Genomic DNA, 23,764 nt, shown 5'->3' with positions numbered 1-23,764 from the left:
CACACACGTGCACATCCAGCGCTGAGGCGGATGCGCCCTGTGCCATCCACACTGCTCCAGACGACGACGATGATCCTCCAGTACCTGAAATAGAAAATAAATAGAATTAAATTAGCCTATAAATATCAGTAATGTTGCAATTTGTTCAATACTTATCTCTTTGTTTGTATAAATGTACGTCAATTATTGCGAATGTCAAAATAGGGCTACCAGACTGTAATACTAATAGAATGTAAACATGTCTCTAGATGTTAATGTAATGTTAATGTTAACAGCCCGCCAATTTTAAAAATCACATTATTGTTGTTAGTTAAGCTTAAATGTAAATTGCCGAAGTTATGGTAATAGGAAAAGCTGGAAATAAAATCCGCCAGTAGCAAAGCTGGCGGGCGAGTGTGCGCATCGTAGGCGAGCACGCGCATCTAATTACATCGAAAAAAAAAAGTGACTTGTGTTTTGTTGTTGTTTTATGTGGAACTTTAAATGTTTTTAAATACATGTTTAAACCGGGAAAATGAACTAAATAAACAATATGTGCCAAATAATTGCAAATAATGCAATATAATCATCTGTGATCGCGCTGTAATAGTGAAGCCAATAAACCCAACTGGAGGAAAGAGGAAGGAAAAGCAAGCTACTGAGTACCTGGACCAGGCCACCAAATGGACGCATTTGCTCCAAAACAGACGACCAACAAAATGGATGTTATGGATGCTATGGACAACTCGGCAAGAGCCGAAGCGGGTGGTGAGTGCGTTACTCAAAATAGTGCTACCTACATATCGACCAGGCCCCTGGGAGGGAACCCCTCCGCAAATGCTTCCATCTTCGAACCAATGTTCGACTCAGAGGGGGATGCGGATCTGGCTGAGTTGGAGACGGACTCGCCAGAGAGTACTGTGAGCTCCTTGGGAGCTACGGTGCTGGAGTTCGAGCGTCGTTTCGTGGACAGGGGTTTATATGTTAGAAAATACTCGCCAATCCCACCAAAAACAGACGCCAACATACAAGAAAAACCGCCATCAAATACACGTACAAACACGCAGACAAAAATAGCTCCCAGCGAAAGTGCAACGGGTTCCAAAAATAGCGGCGCTTTCGCACTAACAAAAGAGCATTTAAGTGCACATAAACAAAACAAGAACAAATGTTATGCCCATATGTTTTCGCGCCAAAACATTAGCGAAAACAAAAACAAGCAAACAACTCACACAAGCATCAGAGAGAGCGACGCTTGCGCTCTCTCAGCGTCCGAGCCCTTGGCGCACAATCAAAACGGAGGCGCGTCACATCAAGCCCCAAAGCGTTTGCCGCCAAACTTGCACTCACACACTTATGACAAAAAGAGAGATGCTTGCTCTCTCCCGCCGAACCATAAACCCCTGACCTACGCCAATAACAAAACAAAAACAAACACATTGACATATGCCGAAACCATAAACGGCATACAGAAAAACAATGACCAGCAACAGCAACAACGTTTGACGACAACTGAAAGCAATAATACTAGCAGAAGCAGAAAATGCTTGCTGCCTACTCTGACTCAGGCGGACGAGCATAATACTCAGACAAGGCCTAGTACCAGAACACAGCTGGTAAAGGAATGCCTTAATAGCGTTCCCCCGCTACTGGCCAATGAAATGCCCTCGCCCAGGGGCAGTTACCCCTATAGCAAAGGATATCCTGACAACAAATCCGTTTCGATCGCCGCGCATCTTCTTTTGAGCGGCGAGCGAAACGAATTTGTTGTCAGGATATCCTTTGCTATAGGGGTAACTGCCCCTGGGCGAGGGCATTTCATTGGCCAGTAGCGGGGGAACGCTATTAAGGCATTCCTTTACCAGCTGTGTTCTGGTACTAGGCCTTGTCTGAGTATTATGCTCGTCCGCCTGAGTCAGAGTAGGCAGCAAGCATTTTCTGCTTCTGCTAGTATTATTGCTTTCAGTTGTCGTCAAACGTTGTTGCTGTTGCTGGTCATTGTTTTTCTGTATGCCGTTTATGGTTTCGGCATATGTCAATGTGTTTGTTTTTGTTTTGTTATTGGCGTAGGTCAGGGGTTTATGGTTCGGCGGGAGAGAGCAAGCATCTCTCTTTTTGTCATAAGTGTGTGAGTGCAAGTTTGGCGGCAAACGCTTTGGGGCTTGATGTGACGCGCCTCCGTTTTGATTGTGCGCCAAGGGCTCGGACGCTGAGAGAGCGCAAGCGTCGCTCTCTCTGATGCTTGTGTGAGTTGTTTGCTTGTTTTTGTTTTCGCTAATGTTTTGGCGCGAAAACATATGGGCATAACATTTGTTCTTGTTTTGTTTATGTGCACTTAAATGCTCTTTTGTTAGTGCGAAAGCGCCGCTATTTTTGGAACCCGTTGCACTTTCGCTGGGAGCTATTTTTGTCTGCGTGTTTGTACGTGTATTTGATGGCGGTTTTTCTTGTATGTTGGCGTCTGTTTTTGGTGGGATTGGCGAGTATTTTCTAACATATAAACCCCTGTCCACGAAACGACGCTCGAACTCCAGCACCGTAGCTCCCAAGGAGCTCACAGTACTCTCTGGCGAGTCCGTCTCCAACTCAGCCAGATCCGCATCCCCCTCTGAGTCGAACATTGGTTCGAAGATGGAAGCATTTGCGGAGGGGTTCCCTCCCAGGGGCCTGGTCGATATGTAGGTAGCACTATTTTGAGTAACGCACTCACCACCCGCTTCGGCTCTTGCCGAGTTGTCCATAGCATCCATAACATCCATTTTGTTGGTCGTCTGTTTTGGAGCAAATGCGTCCATTTGGTGGCCTGGTCCAGGTACTCAGTAGCTTGCTTTTCCTTCCTCTTTCCTCCAGTTGGGTTTATTGGCTTCACTATTACAGCGCGATCACAGATGATTATATTGCATTATTTGCAATTATTTGGCACATATTGTTTATTTAGTTCATTTTCCCGGTTTTAAACATGTATTTAAAAACATTTAAAGTTCCACATAAAACAACAACAAAACACAAGTCACTTTTTTTTTTCGATGTAATTAGATGCGCGTGCTCGCCTACGATGCGCACACTCGCCCGCCAGCTTTGCTACTGGCGGATTTTATTTCCAGCTTTTCCTATTACCATAACTTCGGCAATTTACATTTAAGCTTAACTAACAACAATAATGTGATTTTTAAAATTGGCGGGCTGTTAACATTAACATTACATTAACATCTAGAGACATGTTTACATTCTATTAGTATTACAGTCTGGTAGCCCTATTTTGACATTCGCAATAATTGACGTACATTTATACAAACAAAGAGATAAGTATTGAACAAATTGCAACATTACTGATATTTATAGGCTAATTTAATTCTATTTATTTTCTATTTCAGGTACTGGAGGATCATCGTCGTCGTCTGGAGCAGTGTGGATGGCACAGGGCGCATCCGCCTCAGCGCTGGATGTGCACGTGTGTGTGATGCAGCAGATCGCGCATCTGCGGCATCGGAATTGGCAGAGGCAGGATCCAGGAGTTGGCGTGAATGGTGATGGTGTTTGGCGAGCGACTCTGGTCCGGACGCCCACGTTGCTTCTACCTGGAGATCTGGGGATTGGCACTGGTCCGGCCAATCGGGATGCGTTGACCAGTGGAAATGGCCGCAGTGGAAAAGGCCGCAAATGAGTGCGGATTGGCTGCATCCGAGTGGCTGCTGGTCCGGCCACCCAGGATGCACTTTCGATGTGGATGGAGATGGAGATGGCGTGCTGGCCAGAGTCGACTGTATTGGCTGGCCTCGTCGTTGGATTGCTGCTGCTGTTTTGTGATGATGGCGTGACGTCACGGCCATCGGTTGATGGCAGCGTTGTCGGAGGGGCGTCCAAATTGGGCCCAACTTGGAACACAATGTTGCGGTTGGTGGCGAGGCAGGTACTGGAGAGGCAGATCTGTGAGTGTATTGACAGGTAAGTGTGATTAGTAGAAGTAATGGCTATTTTGTGTTGATGCGTGAATTGATGTTTTTCTTTTAGCGGCAGCCTGGATGTTGATGGCGACGGCGATAGGGCCTTCGAATTTCGCCCATTTGGCAGGAATTGGGTGGCGAAATTGGTGTGGCACCTGCTGGAGAGGCAGCTCTATCGGAGGCATGGCAGGTACGTATGTTTTGTGTATGTTTGGACCATTTTGTGTTGATGTGTGTATTGATGTTTTTTCTCCTTTTAGCGGCAGCCTGTGGACTGGATGTTGTTGGCGACGGCGATAGGGCCTTCAAATTTCGCCCATTTGTAAGAAAGTGGATGGTGAATTTAGTGAGGCAACTGCTGGAGAGGCAGTTCTATCGGAGGCGTGGCAGGTACGTATGTTTTATGTGTGTTTGGACCATTTTGTGTTGATGTGTGAATTGACGTCATTTTTAATTTGTTTACAGTGGCTGCTCTGGACCTGTGCGGTGGATTGTCAGGAGCGTCGTCAATAAATCCCAAAATGTCGTCCAATTGGCATCAAATGTGTGGTGTTGATGACGGGGCAGCTGCTGGAGGGGCAGATCTGTCGGAGGCGTGGCAGGTACGTGTGATTATTTTGAGGCATTTAAGGCATTCCTTTACCAGCTGTGTTCTGGTACTAGGCCTTGTCTGAGTATTATGCTCGTCCGCCTGAGTCAGAGTAGGCAGCAAGCATTTTCTGCTTCTGCTAGTATTATTGCTTTCAGTTGTCGTCAAACGTTGTTGCTGTTGCTGGTCATTGTTTTTCTGTATGCCGTTTATGGTTTCGGCATATGTCAATGTGTTTGTTTTTGTTTTGTTATTGGCGTAGGTCAGGGGTTTATGGTTCGGCGGGAGAGAGCAAGCATCTCTCTTTTTGTCATAAGTGTGTGAGTGCAAGTTTGGCGGCAAACGCTTTGGGGCTTGATGTGACGCGCCTCCGTTTTGATTGTGCGCCAAGGGCTCGGACGCTGAGAGAGCGCAAGCGTCGCTCTCTCTGATGCTTGTGTGAGTTGTTTGCTTGTTTTTGTTTTCGCTAATGTTTTGGCGCGAAAACATATGGGCATAACATTTGTTCTTGTTTTGTTTATGTGCACTTAAATGCTCTTTTGTTAGTGCGAAAGCGCCGCTATTTTTGGAACCCGTTGCACTTTCGCTGGGAGCTATTTTTGTCTGCGTGTTTGTACGTGTATTTGATGGCGGTTTTTCTTGTATGTTGGCGTCTGTTTTTGGTGGGATTGGCGAGTATTTTCTAACATATAAACCCCTGTCCACGAAACGACGCTCGAACTCCAGCACCGTAGCTCCCAAGGAGCTCACAGTACTCTCTGGCGAGTCCGTCTCCAACTCAGCCAGATCCGCATCCCCCTCTGAGTCGAACATTGGTTCGAAGATGGAAGCATTTGCGGAGGGGTTCCCTCCCAGGGGCCTGGTCGATATGTAGGTAGCACTATTTTGAGTAACGCACTCACCACCCGCTTCGGCTCTTGCCGAGTTGTCCATAGCATCCATAACATCCATTTTGTTGGTCGTCTGTTTTGGAGCAAATGCGTCCATTTGGTGGCCTGGTCCAGGTACTCAGTAGCTTGCTTTTCCTTCCTCTTTCCTCCAGTTGGGTTTATTGGCTTCACTATTACAGCGCGATCACAGATGATTATATTGCATTATTTGCAATTATTTGGCACATATTGTTTATTTAGTTCATTTTCCCGGTTTAAACATGTATTTAAAAACATTTAAAGTTCCACATAAAACAACAACAAAACACAAGTCACTTTTTTTTTTCGATGTAATTAGATGCGCGTGCTCGCCTACGATGCGCACACTCGCCCGCCAGCTTTGCTACTGGCGGATTTTATTTCCAGCTTTTCCTATTACCATAACTTCGGCAATTTACATTTAAGCTTAACTAACAACAATAATGTGATTTTTAAAATTGGCGGGCTGTTAACATTAACATTACATTAACATCTAGAGACATGTTTACATTCTATTAGTATTACAGTCTGGTAGCCCTATTTTGACATTCGCAATAATTGACGTACATTTATACAAACAAAGAGATAAGTATTGAACAAATTGCAACATTACTGATATTTATAGGCTAATTTAATTCTATTTATTTTCTATTTCAGGTACTGGAGGATCATCGTCGTCGTCTGGAGCAGTGTGGATGGCACAGGGCGCATCCGCCTCAGCGCTGGATGTGCACGTGTGTGTGATGCAGCAGATCGCGCATCTGCGGCATCGGAATTGGCAGAGGCAGGATCCAGGAGTTGGCGTGAATGGTGATGGTGTTTGGCGAGCGACTCTGGTCCGGACGCCCACGTTGCTTCTACCTGGAGATCTGGGGATTGGCACTGGTCCGGCCAATCGGGATGCGTTGACCAGTGGAAATGGCCGCAGTGGAAAAGGCCGCAAATGAGTGCGGATTGGCTGCATCCGAGTGGCTGCTGGTCCGGCCACCCAGGATGCACTTTCGATGTGGATGGAGATGGAGATGGCGTGCTGGCCAGAGTCGACTGTATTGGCTGGCCTCGTCGTTGGATTGCTGCTGCTGTTTTGTGATGATGGCGTGACGTCACGGCCATCGGTTGATGGCAGCGTTGTCGGAGGGGCGTCCAAATTGGGCCCAACTTGGAACACAATGTTGCGGTTGGTGGCGAGGCAGGTACTGGAGAGGCAGATCTGTGAGTGTATTGACAGGTAAGTGTGATTAGTAGAAGTAATGGCTATTTTGTGTTGATGCGTGAATTGATGTTTTTCTTTTAGCGGCAGCCTGGATGTTGATGGCGACGGCGATAGGGCCTTCGAATTTCGCCCATTTGGCAGGAATTGGGTGGCGAAATTGGTGTGGCACCTGCTGGAGAGGCAGCTCTATCGGAGGCATGGCAGGTACGTATGTTTTGTGTATGTTTGGACCATTTTGTGTTGATGTGTGTATTGATGTTTTTTCTCCTTTTAGCGGCAGCCTGTGGACTGGATGTTGTTGGCGACGGCGATAGGGCCTTCAAATTTCGCCCATTTGTAAGAAAGTGGATGGTGAATTTAGTGAGGCAACTGCTGGAGAGGCAGTTCTATCGGAGGCGTGGCAGGTACGTATGTTTTATGTGTGTTTGGACCATTTTGTGTTGATGTGTGAATTGACGTCATTTTTAATTTGTTTACAGTGGCTGCTCTGGACCTGTGCGGTGGATTGTCAGGAGCGTCGTCAATAAATCCCAAAATGTCGTCCAATTGGCATCAAATGTGTGGTGTTGATGACGGGGCAGCTGCTGGAGGGGCAGATCTGTCGGAGGCGTGGCAGGTACGTGTGATTATTTTGAGTTTTGTCCATATTTTGTTGGTATGCGAATTGACGTCATTTTTGGTTTGTTTCAGTGGCTGCTCTGGACCTGTGCGGTGAATTGTCAGGAGCGTCGTCAATATATTCCAAGAATGTCGTCAAATTAGCAGCAAAAGTTTGGTCTATTTGTCGTGGCATCTGCTGGTGGGGCAGCTCTGTCGATGGCGTGTCAGGTGAGTACGTATTGGTTATGTGAGTTAACGTTTTCCATCTGTTTTTAGTGGCTGCCTCAGGACCGACTTTTGGGCTCATCAAAAGTAGTCAGAGTAGTAGCTATCGTAGTCGTCTATGATATCCGCTATCTCGTCGTCAACTGAATCGTCGTCCGTCCACTGGTCGTCGCCATCGTCGCTGAGTGCTTCGCAGTCCATATCAGAGTCCTCCGATACGGCTGCGGCGTCAGGTTGTGTATTGGCGGCGGGTCTTGTAGGTGTTGGTGTTGGTGCTGCTGCTGGTGGCTGTGTTGGAGGATTGGCCGCTGCTGAGCCACTGCCCTTTGCTTCCGTCAGGCTTGCAATTAATGTGGTAAGTTCTTGCAGTTTTTTTTCCAAGTTTTCAATTTTAACGGCGTACTCTTTTAGGAGTCCCACACACTTGCCATCGCATTGGATGGCTGGCTGCTGCTGATGCTGGGGATTTCTCGGCGTCTGGAAACTTTTTGGAGTTGGCTGCACCCGTTGATCGCGCTGGCATTGGCGCCCCTTGGCCTGTGGCTGGGAATGATGGCCGCGATGCTGGTGCTGCTGCTGGTGCTGCCGACCCAAATTGTGTCCGCGCTGCTGCTGTTTTTGTTTATGTTGCTGCTGCTGCTCATCCCTTAGATTTTGCTGGAACTTGGCCAAATGGTTTTCGGCCGGATTGGCTTGAGCACCTCGGCTATACAAGGGCCTGCGGGTGTTGGGCGTTGCTGCTGCTGCTGCAGCTGGTGTTTGTGCCGCAAATGCTTCCATCTTCGAACCAATGTTCGACTCAGAGGGGGATGCGGATCTGGCTGAGTTGGAGACGGACTCGCCAGAGAGTACTGTGAGCTCCTTGGGAGCTACGGTGCTGGAGTTCGAGCGTCGTTTCGTGGACAGGGGTTTATATGTTAGAAAATACTCGCCAATCCCACCAAAAACAGACGCCAACATACAAGAAAAACCGCCATCAAATACACGTACAAACACGCAGACAAAAATAGCTCCCAGCGAAAGTGCAACGGGTTCCAAAAATAGCGGCGCTTTCGCACTAACAAAAGAGCATTTAAGTGCACATAAACAAAACAAGAACAAATGTTATGCCCATATGTTTTCGCGCCAAAACATTAGCGAAAACAAAAACAAGCAAACAACTCACACAAGCATCAGAGAGAGCGACGCTTGCGCTCTCTCAGCGTCCGAGCCCTTGGCGCACAATCAAAACGGAGGCGCGTCACATCAAGCCCCAAAGCGTTTGCCGCCAAACTTGCACTCACACACTTATGACAAAAAGAGAGATGCTTGCTCTCTCCCGCCGAACCATAAACCCCTGACCTACGCCAATAACAAAACAAAAACAAACACATTGACATATGCCGAAACCATAAACGGCATACAGAAAAACAATGACCAGCAACAGCAACAACGTTTGACGACAACTGAAAGCAATAATACTAGCAGAAGCAGAAAATGCTTGCTGCCTACTCTGACTCAGGCGGACGAGCATAATACTCAGACAAGGCCTAGTACCAGAACACAGCTGGTAAAGGAATGCCTTAATAGCGTTCCCCCGCTACTGGCCAATGAAATGCCCTCGCCCAGGGGCAGTTACCCCTATAGCAAAGGATATCCTGACAACAAATTCGTTTCGCTCGCCGCTCAAAAGAAGATGCGCGGCGATCGAAACGGATTCAGATGACGACCACTTTGCCTGCCTGGCACTTGACACGCCCATGTTCAAGAGTCAGTTTGCGAAAAGATTGCATCACGAGACCCGGCAGATGGAGTCAGATGTTGGCCAAATATGCTCACCGCTAAATAGTGAGGTTCCGGTTCCACCAAGTGAGGTTCAACATAGGGAGCCACAAAGTAAGGGGTCTGAAAGTCAACAGATGGAGACGGAAAACCATCAGCCTCAACACCAGCCAGACATCAATATAAATATAACGCCCGTCCAACCGTCATTACGCAGCACCAAGGTCCCTACAATCTTCCTGTCAATAAATTGACAATAAATCCGAACGTGGGGAAATTCACGACGAAATCGATGGCCAACAGTGGACTCAGAGTCCAGTGCGACGACATGACAACATACAACGCCATACAGAACGCCCTTGCTGAAGATAGCACTCAACTGCACACACACCAGCCGCGCAGTTAAAGGGGCTACCGTGTAATAGTGCGGCATTTACACCACACTACGCCCAGCAGCTGGATAACGGAGGAGCTGGAACGACTCGGATACACTGCCCGGTTTATCCGAGGATTAAAACACCGTTTTAATGGAAGGCCTCTAAACATTTTTGAGGTTGAAATTCAGCCCAAGGCGGATGGCGGCCATGAGGCAATACTTGACGTTAAACAACTGGCCAACCAGTGCGTCTCGATAGTGAGACAAGCCAAGCCACGCGATCCAGCCCAATGCCATCGGTGCCAGGAGTTTGGGCATACTAAAAATTATTGCAGACGGCCATTCAAGTGCATGAAATGCGCAGGAGATCACCCCACAACAGCATGCAGCAAACCGAGAAGCAACGCCCACAACAGAAACACAACAAACATCAGCGTACGCAGCAGCAGCAGCATCAGCAGCAGTCACAGCAGACGCAACGACAGGGCCGCCAACAACAACAACAGCAGCTAGCAACAATCAGCGGCAGCGGTAGGCCGTCGTACAGCCGGGTAGTACGTAGCGGAATTACTGAGCAGGAGCAGCAGCAGCAACAGCCACGAGCGGACAATCATCAACAGCAGCATCGCCGACCACAGCAACAGCAGCAGCCATATGTCCGTACTGTTGAGCAGCAACAGCCATCACAAAGGAAGCGGCCACAGCAGCAGCAGCATCAGCGGCAGCAGCGCGCAAGAGTTGTACAAGGGGCCAAAGCAGCACCAGCACCAACTCCAATAGCAGCAGCAACGCCCAACACCCGCAGGCCCTTGTATAGCCAAGGTGCTCAAGCCAATCCGGCCGAAAATCATTTGGCCAAGTTCCAACAGAAGTTGAGGGATGAGCAGCAGCAGCACCACCACCAGCAGCAACAAGAACAGCAAAAAACTCTCCCCGCAAATTTCCAGTCCCATGCCCATAAAGAAAATGCAGAATTTCTCTCAAGACTTGAGGCCAAAATCGATAGTCTATTTTCTGCAATAGTCAAATTAATAAATATCAATACAAATAAAACAAGCAAAACAACAAATAGCAGTTCACCAAACTCTTTGGACATGGTCCTGTCCTCCGCCAATGATGCCTTCTATGTTTAGTCCAGTCCCGAATAGCCTGTCAAACCAAAAAGTCAATCCAGTACAGACTATTTCCACCCACAACTCTTTTAAAATTGCCTTCTGGAACGCGTGTGGTGTGACAAACAAGTTGAACGAGGTCGAAGTTTTCCTGAAAAGGGAAAAAATACAATTAATGATGGTCATCGAAACACGCACAAGGGCCGTCTCTGTGAGCGGATTCCACACTTACACTGCACAAAATCCGGCAAACGATCGCAGAGGGGGAGTAGCCATCCTGTTCCGGGACGATGTCACCCACTCTGCACTGCAGCCAATTTCAAAGCCATTCATCCAGAGTGCACATGTCATCGTCTTCACTGAAAAGGAAAATAAAAAGGGAATTATTTTTGCGCCGATCTACTGTCCGCCTGTATTCAAGTGGGCGCCTGCCCATTTTACTGGATTGATAAGACATTTTGAAGAACTCTGCGTCGAAGATACAGCATCCGGCTTCCTTGTATGCGGTGACTGGAACGCGAAGCATATGTGGTGGGGAAATGTCCTTGGATGCGCCAGAGGGAAAGCACTGATGGAGGCTGTACACACCAACAACGGCTGCAATTTGCTGGCCACCGGTGGTGCCACACACTATCCCTACGACAAAAAAAAGAGACCATCAGCGATTGACTTTGGAATCTACAAAGGAATCCACGACACTCACCTGAGTATCCGTTCAAGCTCGGATTTGGACTCTGATCACTTGCTGCTCAGGGTGGAGTTGACGATCGGCAGCGGTGGACGTAGACATCCTACGCCCACAGTCAGGAAACATCTGCTCCCAGCACGTGCCAATATCAGCCTGTTCCAAAAGTCGCTAGAACGGTTGATCAATCTCAACACCGAGATTAGAATAGCGCAGGACATTGATGACGTCGTTGACTTGTTTTTGAACAATATACGGGTAGCAGCAGCAGCAGCATCAACACAACATCAACAGCAGCACCCAAGCACACATCGAAGATGGCCACAGCAGCGTCAGCATCAACATCAGCAGCGGTCACAGCAACATCACCGGCACCATCACCTTAAGCTGGACGAGGCTACAAGCGAGCTGCTTTCCATCAAACAGCAGTGCAAGAGGATCTGGCTGGCGACCCGCACCATCGAAGCCAGACGAAACTACAGGGCGGCGCAAAATCGTCTTAACAAGGGGCTCACAATCCTGAAAAACAAAAACATCAACAAACTGTTCACAGGGATTGACAACAAAGACCGGCATCAAATGCAGAAACTTTGGAAACTGACCAGCACAATCAAAAGACAGCCGCAGCCAAACTGGCCACAGAGGCTGCCAACTATGACCGGAGGCAAGGCAAGTGTCTCGTGGACAAAGTCAACAGCCGAGACAGCCGATGCCTTTGCTACTCACCTGGAGGAGAGATTCAGCCCGATACTGTCCAATTCAGATGAAGAGCGGGCCGCAATCAACAGAGAGCGTGAGCAGTCAAAACGGCAGAAGCAGCTACAACCGGACCAGGAAACCAGGATTCCCTTCAGACCAGTCACATTGCCTGAGCTGATGCAGATTGTGGATGCATTGGAGCTGTCCAAATCACCTGGGGAAGACAAAATCAATAACAAACTGATTAAAAATTTGCCAAAAAAAGCGCTATTATATTTAATATTAATATATAACTCCATTTTCAGACTGGGCCACTTTCCAAGTCAGTGGAAACATGCCCAGATTAAAATGATTTTAAAGCCGGGCAAAAACACAGCAGACATGAATTCCTACCGGCCAATCAGTCTATTATCTGGCCTTTCAAAGATCTTTGAAAAATTGCTGATGGCGAGACTGTTTGAGGTGGAGAATTTTGCCAAGGCCGTACCCAATTACCAATTTGGATTTCGGCGGGAGCATGGCACTGAGCAGCAGCTGGCTCGAGTCACTCAATATATCCTCAAGGCGTATGAGAAAAAACAAGTTTGCTCGGCAATTTTTCTGGACATTTCCGAAGCTTTTGACCGAGTATGGCATGAAGGGCTGCTGTACAAGTTGATGAAGCTGCTGCCTTTAAATTTGTACTGCATTCTGGAGAGCTACCTGGCTGAACGCACTTTTCGTGTGAGCTGCGGAGACGAGGAACTTTCAAGAATCGGGAAAATATCAGCTGGAGTCCCACAGGGCAGTGTTCTTGGACCAATATTATACACAATCTATGCCTCAGACATGCCAATGCCTCACCTCATCCCGGACAGCACTGGCTTCCATCCAGAACGGGAATCAATGCTGCTGTCCACGTATGCCGACGACACGGTGATAATGAGCGCATCTGCAATCCCAAATGCGGCAGTCAAATATAACCAAAGATACCTGACTCACTTCTCTATATGGGCCAAGAAGTGGTGCATTAACATAAATGCGAAAAAAACCGGACATGTAATATTCACACTGAGGACAATTAGATCAACGGACTTAAGGCAAACGCCGACTATAAATGGACAGGCTGTGCCACTTGACAAATCACACACATATCTGGGCATAAAATTGGACAAAGAACTCACCCTAAGCTCACACATCACGAGGATCTGCACAAAACTCCGATCAAGAGCGGCCAAACTGGACTGGCTTGCTGGCCCAAAAAGCCGGCTGCCAAGCGAAACCAAGGCTATAGTCATCAAGCAGCTCATCATGCCCATTTGGCAATATGGTCTTCCGGTTTGGGGCGCACTTACATCCGATTCCCAGCTGCGACGGGTGCAAAGCCTACAAAATAAAATCATTAGACGGGCAATGAAGGCGACAAGGTTCACCAGGAACGATGCCATAAGACAGACTCACAATCTAGACACAATCGACGAAGTGTTCCATGCGGCAAGTGGGCGCTTCGCAACTCCTTGGCTTGCCATGTCAATCCGGAGGCTCGGAAACTATTACTGCAGCCGTATGAGCCACAGCGATTGCAGAGGCCACGATATCTGCAACAGCTGCTTCAACACTTCCGCCCGCTGTAACCTCGAAATCAGGATCGGAGCAGCCATCAACAACAACATCCAGATCCGGCCATCTCCGAGGAATCGCTTCCAACGCTGGTCCGTATTGAAGAGGAGGAGCTGAAAAGAAAGAGACAGGAGGAATCAGACGCCAGGCAATTAAGAAGAATCCAACAACAAAATATCATCAATCCGAACCCCGAAAGGTTCAACGAATTGATGATAAATTGCTTCAGAAAACGATACCTCAGCGGCCAAACTCCCCGAGAAAGAATAGTGGCTCTTATCTTTGGCCAGCCACTTTCTGTCCAAAGGATAATCCTGCCAGATTACGAGGGGGATCCCGATCCAGCGACGCAGCAGCATACCCAGCAGCAGACTCAGCAGCAGACGCAGCAGCAGACTCAGCAGCAGATGCAGCAGCAGACGCAGCAGCGGACCCAGCAGCAGACGCAGCAGCGGACTCAGCAGCAGACTCAACAACAGATGCAGCAGCAGACGCAGCAGCGGACTCAGCAGCAGACACAGCAAATTCTGGCGAGCAGCAACCGGCAGACGTCACATCATCGTTGCCAGACACGGGCTGCAAGCAGCAGCTCACGCACCCTGGACGACAGCCATCGACGCAATCCGCAAGAGGCACTTCTGGACCACGGACTGGAGCAAGTCCGACGGCGCCTTGAACGGGTGGTCGACGACGACGACGACGACGTCCAAATCATCTCAGATGACGACGACGACGACGTCCAAATCATCACCGATGTCCAATCCATCTCAGATGACGATGACCACAACAACGACGATGATGCCGGCCGGCACATTGCGCACACCGCCACAGTCACTCCGCACTTTGGTGCAGCAAGGCGCCGCTCACTGGGATGCCGCAATCCGGCCGCAGCTAGTCCAATACTCTTGTGTTGGTCTTTGTCGGTATTCCTGGTGAGTGTAAAAATGGTTTTAATTTGCACACCTTCATTCCATCCACAGAGAACCACAAATACTCACCTGAAGCGCGTGAAAACACGCTTGCGACACCGGGCGACACCCCTAGTTGCTCCTCTGATCCTTTCTCATGGGCGTCACCACGGCATCCGGCCTCCAGAAGGGCTCCGCGGACGAGAGTCATCACGGCTGCTGGTTGGCCATGAATGCTTTGGACACGCTTGCGCTACACACATGGCGCATCCGAATCCACGCAGGGGTGGTTTTCCTGCACTTCATGGCTGCTGGCAACCATCGCCACACAAATTTGGCCGAATCCCGGGCCACCTGGAGGACCACGGCGATCGCTCCATCCACTCTGCACGGCGCTGTGCATTGTCCACGTCTCCTGCCGCACCTTACACACGCGCTCACCCAGCGCCGTACGGTTGCGCACCGTGCCAAACACTCTGCTCCAGACGACGACGATGATCCAGTACCTGCAAATAGAAATAAAATATAATTAAATTAGATTAAAATGTAAACAATTGTTCAAATATTGTCAATACTTATCTGTTTGTGACCACCTGCTGATTTATGTACGTTAATCCTGTGATTGACACATAAGGGCTGCCAGACCATTAGTTTCATGTTTTAATGTTAATGTTAATGTTAATGTAATGTCAATGTAATGTTAATGTTAATGTTAACAGCCCGCCAATTTTAAAATCACATTATTGTTGTTAGTTAAGCTTAAATGTAAATTGCCGAAGTTATGGTAATAAGAAAAGCTGGAAATAAACTCCGCCAGTAGCAAAGCTGGCGGGCGAGTGTGCGCATCGTAGGCGTGCACGCGCATCTAATTACATCGAAAAAAAAATAGTGACATCTTAAAGGAGTGTGTGTACCAAATTTGGTTACTCTAGCCTTAATAGTCTCTGAGATTTGTGGTTGCCCCAGATTTTCGTCCTTTGCGGGGCGGAAGGGGGTGTGGCGAAATTTGGACACGAAACGGTCAAGGTCCGATATCTCAGGAGTGTGGATACCAAATTTGGTTGCTCTAGCTCTTATGGGTTCTGAGATCCTTGAACTCATATTTTGCAATTGGCAAAACCTGTGTGTTAGAGTGAGACAGAGCGAGAAAGAGTGAAATTTTTTTCGTGATTCTGGCTATAATAATAATACGATCTCGTTCAGATTTTGCACTCTGTAAGATATAGTCATCTTCTACGATTCTGCGTTTTTAGTTTTCTCGTATCTTTAAAATTGTGGATTGCCACAGATTTTCGCCCTTTGTGGAGGCGGAAGTGGGCGGGGCAAAGTTTTGAAATATTTTTGTAGCAGTGACATATCACAAAAGTCTGGATCCAAAACATCGTTGCTCTAGCTCTTATAGTCTTTGAGCATTAGGCGCTGAAGGGGACGGACAGACGGACAGACGGACGGACGGACAGACGGACAGACAGACATGGCTCAATCGACTCGGCTATTGATGCTGATCAAGAATATCTATACTTTATGGGGTCGGAAACGATTCCTTCTGGACGTTACACACATCCACTTTCACCACACATCTAATATACCCCAATACTCATTTTGAGTATCGGGTATAAAAACACAAGTCTTTTTTTTCCAAATTAATTGCTGCGAGAGCGCACCCGTCTTTCGCTTCGACGATGCGAACACTCGCCCGCCAGCTATGCTAGTCTGGTGATCAACTTATTAAGCACTTTCCATTACCTGTATGTCGGCAATATTTGTGAAAGCTTGATTGACAAGAATAAGGTTTTTTTTTTAATTTTTGCGGGCAATTGACATTAACATGGTTCTAACAGACGTTTGACATGGAACATAAATTAACATCTGGCAGCCCTAATTTGTCATTCACAAGAATTGACGTACATTAATAGAAAAGGTGGTCACAAAGAGATAAGTATTGGACAAATTGCAACATTAATAACATTTATAGACTATTTTCATTTTATTTATTTTCGATTTTAGGTACTGGAGGAACATCGTCGTCGTCTGGAGCAGAGTGGATGGCACAGGGCGCATCCGCCTCAGCGCTGGATGTGCACATGTGATTGATGCAGCAGAACACGCATCTGCGGCATCGGAATTGGCGGAGACTTGAACTTGGAGTTGGCGTGCACGGTGATGGTAAATAGCGAGCGACTCTTCTCCTGCTGCCCACGTTGCTTCTGCCTGGAGATCTGGAGATTGGCACCGAGATGCGTCGACCAACAGAATTGGCTGAGGACGAACGTAATTTGGCTGCATCCGAGTGGCTGCTGGTCCGGACACCCAGGATGCACTGTCGATGGAGATGGCGCGCTGGCCAGTGTGGCCTCGTTGGATTGCTGCCGTTTTGTGATGATGGCGTGACGTCACGGCCATCAGTTGGCGGCAGCATAATCGGAGCCTCCAGATTGGGCACAACTTGCAACAAAATGTTGCGGTTAGTGGCGAGCCAGCTTCTGGAGAGGTTTGATCTGTATGTGTAGTGGCAGGTAAGTGTGATTAGTGGCTATTTTGTGTTGATGCGTGAATTGATGATTTTTCTTCTTTTTTCAGTGGCAGCCTGTGGACCTGTATGTTGTTGGCGACGGCGATATGGACTCCAAATTTCGCCCATTTGGAGGGAAAAGGGTGGCGAAATTGACGTGGCAGCTGCTGGAGGGGCAGCTCTGTCGGTGGACTGGCAGGTAAGTATGTTTTATGTGTATTTTGACAATTTTGCGTAGATGTGCGAATTGACGTTTTATACCCGATACTCAAAATGAGTATTGGGGTATATTAGATTTGTGGTAAAAGTGGATGTGTGTAACGTCCAGAAGGAATCGTTTCCGACCCCATAAAGTATATATATTCTTGATCAGCATCAATAGCCGAGTCGAATTAGCCCTGTCTGTCTGTCCGTCTGTCCGTCCGTCCGTCTGTCCGTCCCCTTCAGCGCCTAGTGCTCAAAGACTATAAGAGCTAGAGCAACGATTTTTTGGATCCAGACTTCTGTGATAGGTCACTGCTACAAAAATATTTCAAAACTTCGCCCCGCCCACTTCCGCCCCCACAAAGGACGAAAATCTGTGGCATCCACATTTTTAAAGATACGATAAAACCAAAAACGCAGAATCATAGAGAATTACCATATCTATCCAGTTGCTGAATTTGGATCAGATCGGATAATTTTTATAGCCGAAAAGAAAAAAAAACGAGGGGGAACGTTGTGAGTTGCTGCGGACACCGCAACTCTACGGTTATACCCGATACTAAGTCAGTATGGCTCTCCTCCGGCAGACGCCGCTAATATTTAACGACACGACAAAGAGTGCGTGCGAGAGAGACAGAAAATCAGTCTGAGCGTGACGTCGGGCGCTGCGTAGCCACTGCAAATTGATTTGTTCCTTTTGGCTATAAAAATGATCTGATCTGATCCAGATTCAGCAATCTAATAGATATGGTCATTATCTATGATTCTGCGTTTTTAGTTTTCTCAAATCTGCAATATTGTGGATGCAACAGATTTTCGTCCTTTGTGGGGGCGGATGGGGGTGCGGCGAAATTCTGAGATATACGTTTTATAGTGACATCTTAAAGGAGTGTGTGCACCAAATTTGGTTACTCTAGCCTTAATAGTCTCTGAGATTTGTGGTTGCCTCAGATTTTCGTCCTTTGCGGGGGCGGAAGGGGGTGTGGCGAAATTTGGACAGGAAACGGTCAAGGTCCGATATCACAGGAGTGTGGATACCAAATTTGGTTGCTCTGGCTTTTATAGGTTCTGAGATCCTTGAACTCATATTTTGCAATTGGCAAAACCGACCATGAAACCTGTGTGTTAGAGTGAGACAGAGCGAGAAAGAGTGAAATTGTTTTCGTGATTCTGGCTGTAATAATTATACGATCTGGTTCAGACTTTGCACTCTAGAAGATATAGTCATCTTCTACGATTCTGCGTTTTTAGTTTTCTCGTATCGTCGAAATTGTGGATGCCACAGATTTTTCGCCCTTTGTGGGGGCGGAAGTGGGCGGGGCAAAGTTTTGAAATATTTTTGGAGCAGTGACATATCACAGAAGTCTGGATCCAAAACATCGTTGCTCTAGCTCTTATAGTCTTTGAGCATTAGGCGCTGAAGGGGACGGACAGACGGACAGACGGACAGACGGACGGACGGACAGACAGACAGGGCTCAATCGACTCGGCTATTGATGCTGATCAAGAATATATATACTTTATAGGGTCGGAAACGATTCCTTCTGGACGTTACACACATCCACTTTTACCACAAATCTAATATACCCCAATACTCATTTTGAGTATCGGGTATAACAATTTTCAGTGGCTACCCAGCGCCCGACGTCACGCTCAGACTGATTTTCTGTCTCTCTCGCACGCACTCTTTGTCGTGTCGTTTAATATTAGCGCCGTCTGCCGGAGGAGAGCCATACTGACTTAGTATCGGGTATAACTGTAGAGTTGCGGTGTCCGCAGCAACTCATAACGTTCCCCCTCGTTGCTGATGCTGTTGTTAATATTGTTGTTGCTGCGGCTGTGGGCGTTCGGTCTCCGTCTCCATCTGTTGCTGTTGCTGTTCCCTCTGCTGCTCATTTGCTTTTGAATAGCGGCGTTGCTATTGGCAGAAATGTAATTTCGTCATCTGTATCCGTATCGATCGCCGCGCATCTCCGTTTGAGAGGCGATCGATAGGATGAGTCCGTTATTTGCTCCTTTGTTAAGGGGGTCAAGTGTCGTCAATTGTTGTTGTTTATATTTGTCATTTCTTTGCTGCTGCTGCTGTTGCTGGTCATTTATTTGTTGCATCTCTCTTTTTGGCTTGTGTGAATGTATGTGTACGTTTTGGTTTTTGTTTCGATGCGTTTGGCGGCAAACGTTTGTTGGGCTTTAGAATAGCGGCTGGCGAGAGAGCGCAGGCGTCACTCAGTCCTGGATTTGATTGCAATGCCTGGTCGCTGGCTGTTTGGCGCGAACTCAAAGGGGCTTGGCACTTGTTGTTGTGCGAATTGATGTGCTCGTTAGTAAGAGCGAGAGTGCCGCTATTTCGGCCTGCCTTTGCGGTTTTTGGCGGCGTCCCTGCCTGACTGTGTGTTAGTGTGTGGGTGATGACGTCATTTCTGGCTAGGATTGTCGGCTCAATTTGATCGCGGAGGCCCCTGTCCCCTGAAGCGTCGGTCGAATTCGACCACCGTCCTCTCGAGTGAGCTCACTGGGGAGTCCATCTCCGCCAGCTTCGCATCCCCCTCGGAGTCGAGCATCGACTCGTAGTGGGACCGGACCATGGGGCTTGGTGGACACATCAGGGTCAGAGGAATGGGACACGCACTCACCGCCCACGGCAGATGTCTGTGTAGCCGGATTGTCCATGGGGAGCGTCGTCAGATTTGGAGCAACTTCATACTGGCCTGGTCCAGTGGCGTCAAATGAGATGGTTTTCCTCATCTTTATGGTCTGCAGCTTGGTTCTGCTGCGTGGTCGAGATTGGGAAAAATGGCTTCCACTTTCACTGTCGTCGGCCCTATATTGTTTGTTATATTGTTTTGTATTGGCACAATTGTTAATTAATTAATGTTCTTAGTCCCGATCAACATATATTTATCCACGCACTATGCCCGACAAAACACAAAACAAACGAGGGGGAACGTTGTGAGTTGCTGCGGACACCGCAACTCTACGGTTATAGCCGATACTAAGTCAGTATGGCTCTCCTCCGGCAGACGCCGCTAATATTTAACGACACGACAAAGAGTGCGTGCGAGAGAGACAGAAAATCAGTCTGAGCGTGACGTCGGGCGCTGCGTAGCCACTGCAAATTGATTTCTTCCTTATGGCTATAAAAATGATCTGATCTGATCCAGATTCAGCAATCTGATAGATATGGTCATTATCTATGATTCTGCGTTTTTAGTTTTCTCGAATCTGCAATATTGTGGATGCAACAGATTCTCGTCCTTTGTGGGGGCGGAAGGGGGTGGGGCGAAATTCTGAGATATACGTTTTATAGTGACATCTTAAAGGAGTGTGTGTACCAAATTTGGTTACTCTAGCCTTAATAGTCTCTGAGATTTGTGGTTGCCTCAGATTTTCGTCCTTTGCGGGGGGCGGAAGAGGGTGTGGCGAAATTTGGACACGAAACGGTCAAGGTCCGATATCACAGGAGTGTGGATACCAAATTTGGTTGCTCTGGCTCTTATAGGTTCTGAGATCCTTGAACTCATATTTTGCAATTGGCAAAACCGACCATGAAACCTGTGTGTTAGAGTGAGACAGAGCGAGAAAGAGTGAAATTGTTTTCGTGATTCTGGCTATAATAATTATACGATCTGGTTCAGATTTTGCACTCTAGAAGATATAGTCATCTTCTACGATTCTGCGTATCTCTACGATTAGTTTTCTCGTATCTTTAAAATTGTGGATGCCACAGATTTTCGCCCTTTGTGGAGGCGGAAGTGGCGGGGCAAAGTTTTGAAATATTTTTGTAGCAGTGACATATCACAGAAGTCTGGATCCAAACATCGTTGCTCTAGCTCTTATAGTCTTATAGAGCATTAGGCGCTGAAGGGGACGGACAGACGGACGGATGGACAGACGGACAGACAGACATGGCTCAATCGACTCGGCTATTGATGCTGATCAAGAATATCTATACTTTATGGGGTCGGAAACGATTCCTTCTGGACGTTACACACATCCACTTTCACCACACATCTAATATACCCCCAATACTCATTTTGAGTATCGGGTATAAAAACACAAGTCTTTTTTTTCCAAATTAATTGCTGCGAGAGCGCACCCGTCTTTCGCTTCGACGATGAGAACACTCGCCCCGCCAGCTATGCTAGTCTGGCGATCAAATTATTAAGCACTTTCCATTACCTGTATGTCGGCAATATTTGTGAAAGCTTGATTGACAAGAATAAGGTTTTTTTTTAATTTTTGCGGGCAATTGACATTAACATGGTTCTAACAGACGTTTGACATGGAACATAAATTAACATCTGGCAGCCCTAATTTGTCATTCACAAGAATTGACGTACATTAATAGAAACAGGTGGTCACAAAGAGACTAAGTATTGGAACAAATTGAACCATTAATAACATTTATAGACTATTTTCATTTATTATTTTCGATTTTTAGGTACTGGAGGAACATCGTCGTCGTCTGGAGCAGAGTGGATGGCACAGGGCGCATCCGCCTCAGCGCTGGATGTGCACATGTGATTGATGCAGCAGAACACGCATCTGCGGCATCGGAAATTGGCGGAGACTTGAACTTGGAGTGGCGTGCACGGTGATGGTAAATAGCGAGCGACTCTTCTCCTGCTGCCCACGTTGCTTCTGCCTGGAGATCTGGAGATTGGCACCGAGATGCGTCGACCAACAGAATTGGCTGAGGACGAACGTAATTTGGCTGCATCCGAGTGGCTGCTGGTCCGGACACCCAGGATGCACTGTCGATGGAGATGGCGCGCTGGCCAGTGTGGCCTCGTTGGATTGCTGCCGTTTTGTGATGATGGCGTGAGTCACGGCATCAGTTGGCGGCAGCATAATCGGAGCCTCCAGATTGGGCACAACTTGCAACAAAATGTTGCGGTTAGTGGCGAGCCAGCTTCTGGAGAGGTTTGATCTGTATGTGTAGTGGCAGGTAAGTGTGATTAGTGGCTATTTTGTGTTGATGCGTGAATTGATGATTTTTCTTCTTTTTTCAGTGGCAGCCTGTGGACCTGTATGTTGTTGGCGACGGCGATATGGACTCCAAATTTCGCCCATTTGGCAGGAAAAGGGTGGCGAAATTGACGTGGCAGCTGCTGGAGGGGCAGCTCTGTCGGTGGACTGGCAGGTAAGTATGTTTTATTGTATTTTGACAATTTTGCGTAGATGTGCGAATTGCGTTTTATACCCGATACTTAAAATGAGTATTGGGGTATATTAGATTTGTGGTAAAAGTGGATGTGTGTAACGTCCAGAAGGAATCGTTTCCGACCCCATAAAGTATAGATATTCTTGATCAGCATCAATAGCCGAGTCGATTTAGCCCTGTCTGTCTGTCCGTCTGTCCGTCCGTCCGTCTGTCCGTCCCCTTCAGCGCCTAATGCTCAAGACTATAAGAGCTAGAGCAACGATGTTTTGGATTCAGACTTCTGTGATATGTCACTGCTACAAAAATATTTCAAAACTTTGCCCCGCCTACTTCCGCCCCCACAAAGGGCGAAAATCTGTGGCATCCACATTTTTAAAGATACGATAAAACCAAAAACGCAGAATCATAGAGAATGACCATATCTATCCAGTTGCTGAATTTGGATCAGATCGGATAATTTTTATAGCCGAAAAGCAAAAAAAACAATTTTCAGTGGCTACCCAGCGCCGACGTCACGCTCAGACTGATTTTCTGTCTCTCTCGCATGCACTCTTTGTCGTGGTCGTTTAATATTAGCGCCGTCTGCCGGAGGAGAGCCATACTGACTTAGTATCGGGTATAACTGTAGAGTTGCGGTGTCCGCAGCAACTCATAACGTTTCTCCTCGTGGCTGATGCTGTTGTTGTTGATATTGTTGTTGCTGCGGCTGTGGGGCGTTCGGTCTCCGTCTCCATCTGTTGCTGTTGCTGTTCCCTCTGCTGCTCATTTGCTTTTGAATAGCGGCGTTGCTATTGGCAGAAATGTAATTTCTTCGTCATCTGTATCCGTATCGATCGCCGTGCATCTCCATTTGAGAGACGATCGATAGGATGAGTCCGTTATTTGCTCCTTGTTAAGGGGGTCAAGTGTCGTCAATTGTTGTTGTTTATATTTGTCATTTCTTTGCTGCTGCTGCTGTTGCTGGTCATTTATTTGTTGCATCTCTCTTTTTGGCTTGTGTGATGTATGTGTACGTTTTGGTTTTTGTTTCGATGCGTTTGGCGGCAAACGTTTGTTGGGCTTTAGAATAGCGGCTGGCGAGAGAGCGCAGGCGTCACTCAGTCCTGGATTTGATTGCAATGCCTGGTCGCTGGCTGTTTGGCGCGAACTCAAAGGGGCTTGGCACTTGTTGTTGTGCGAGTTGATGTGCTCGTTAGTAAGAGCGAGAGTGCCGCTATTTCGGCCTGCCTTTGCGGTTTTTGGCGGCGTCCTGCCTGACTGTGTGTTAGTGTGTGGGTGATGACGTC

At 47.5% G+C, this 23,764-nt stretch overlaps 2 long non-coding RNA genes across 2 annotated transcripts; both read right to left on the bottom strand.

The window, feature by feature from the left end:
* Positions 1–10,569: 10,569 nt before the first annotated feature.
* Positions 10,570–11,171, bottom strand: LOC113566818. The gene is made up of 3 exons (XR_003409243.1): positions 10,940–11,171; positions 10,676–10,858; positions 10,570–10,609 (listed from the first exon to the last, which is right to left on the bottom strand). It is a non-coding gene; the product is annotated as an uncharacterized LOC113566818 (long non-coding RNA).
* A 1,086-nt stretch (positions 11,172–12,257) lies between these two features.
* On the bottom strand, positions 12,258–14,084 carry LOC113566817. Its single transcript, XR_003409242.1, has 4 exons — positions 13,930–14,084; positions 13,532–13,803; positions 13,255–13,456; positions 12,258–12,305 (listed from the first exon to the last, which is right to left on the bottom strand). It is a non-coding gene; the product is annotated as an uncharacterized LOC113566817 (long non-coding RNA).
* Positions 14,085–23,764: the final 9,680 nt, after the last annotated feature.

The sequence above is a fragment of the Drosophila persimilis genome, unplaced genomic scaffold (assembly GCF_003286085.1).
Source record: "Drosophila persimilis strain 14011-0111.01,24,50 unplaced genomic scaffold, DperRS2 tig00001022-arrow-arrow-pilon, whole genome shotgun sequence".
NCBI lineage: Eukaryota > Metazoa > Arthropoda > Insecta > Diptera > Drosophilidae > Drosophila > Drosophila persimilis.
Note: the sequence above shows the minus strand (reverse complement) of the source record. Positions and strands in the feature narration are given on the sequence as shown.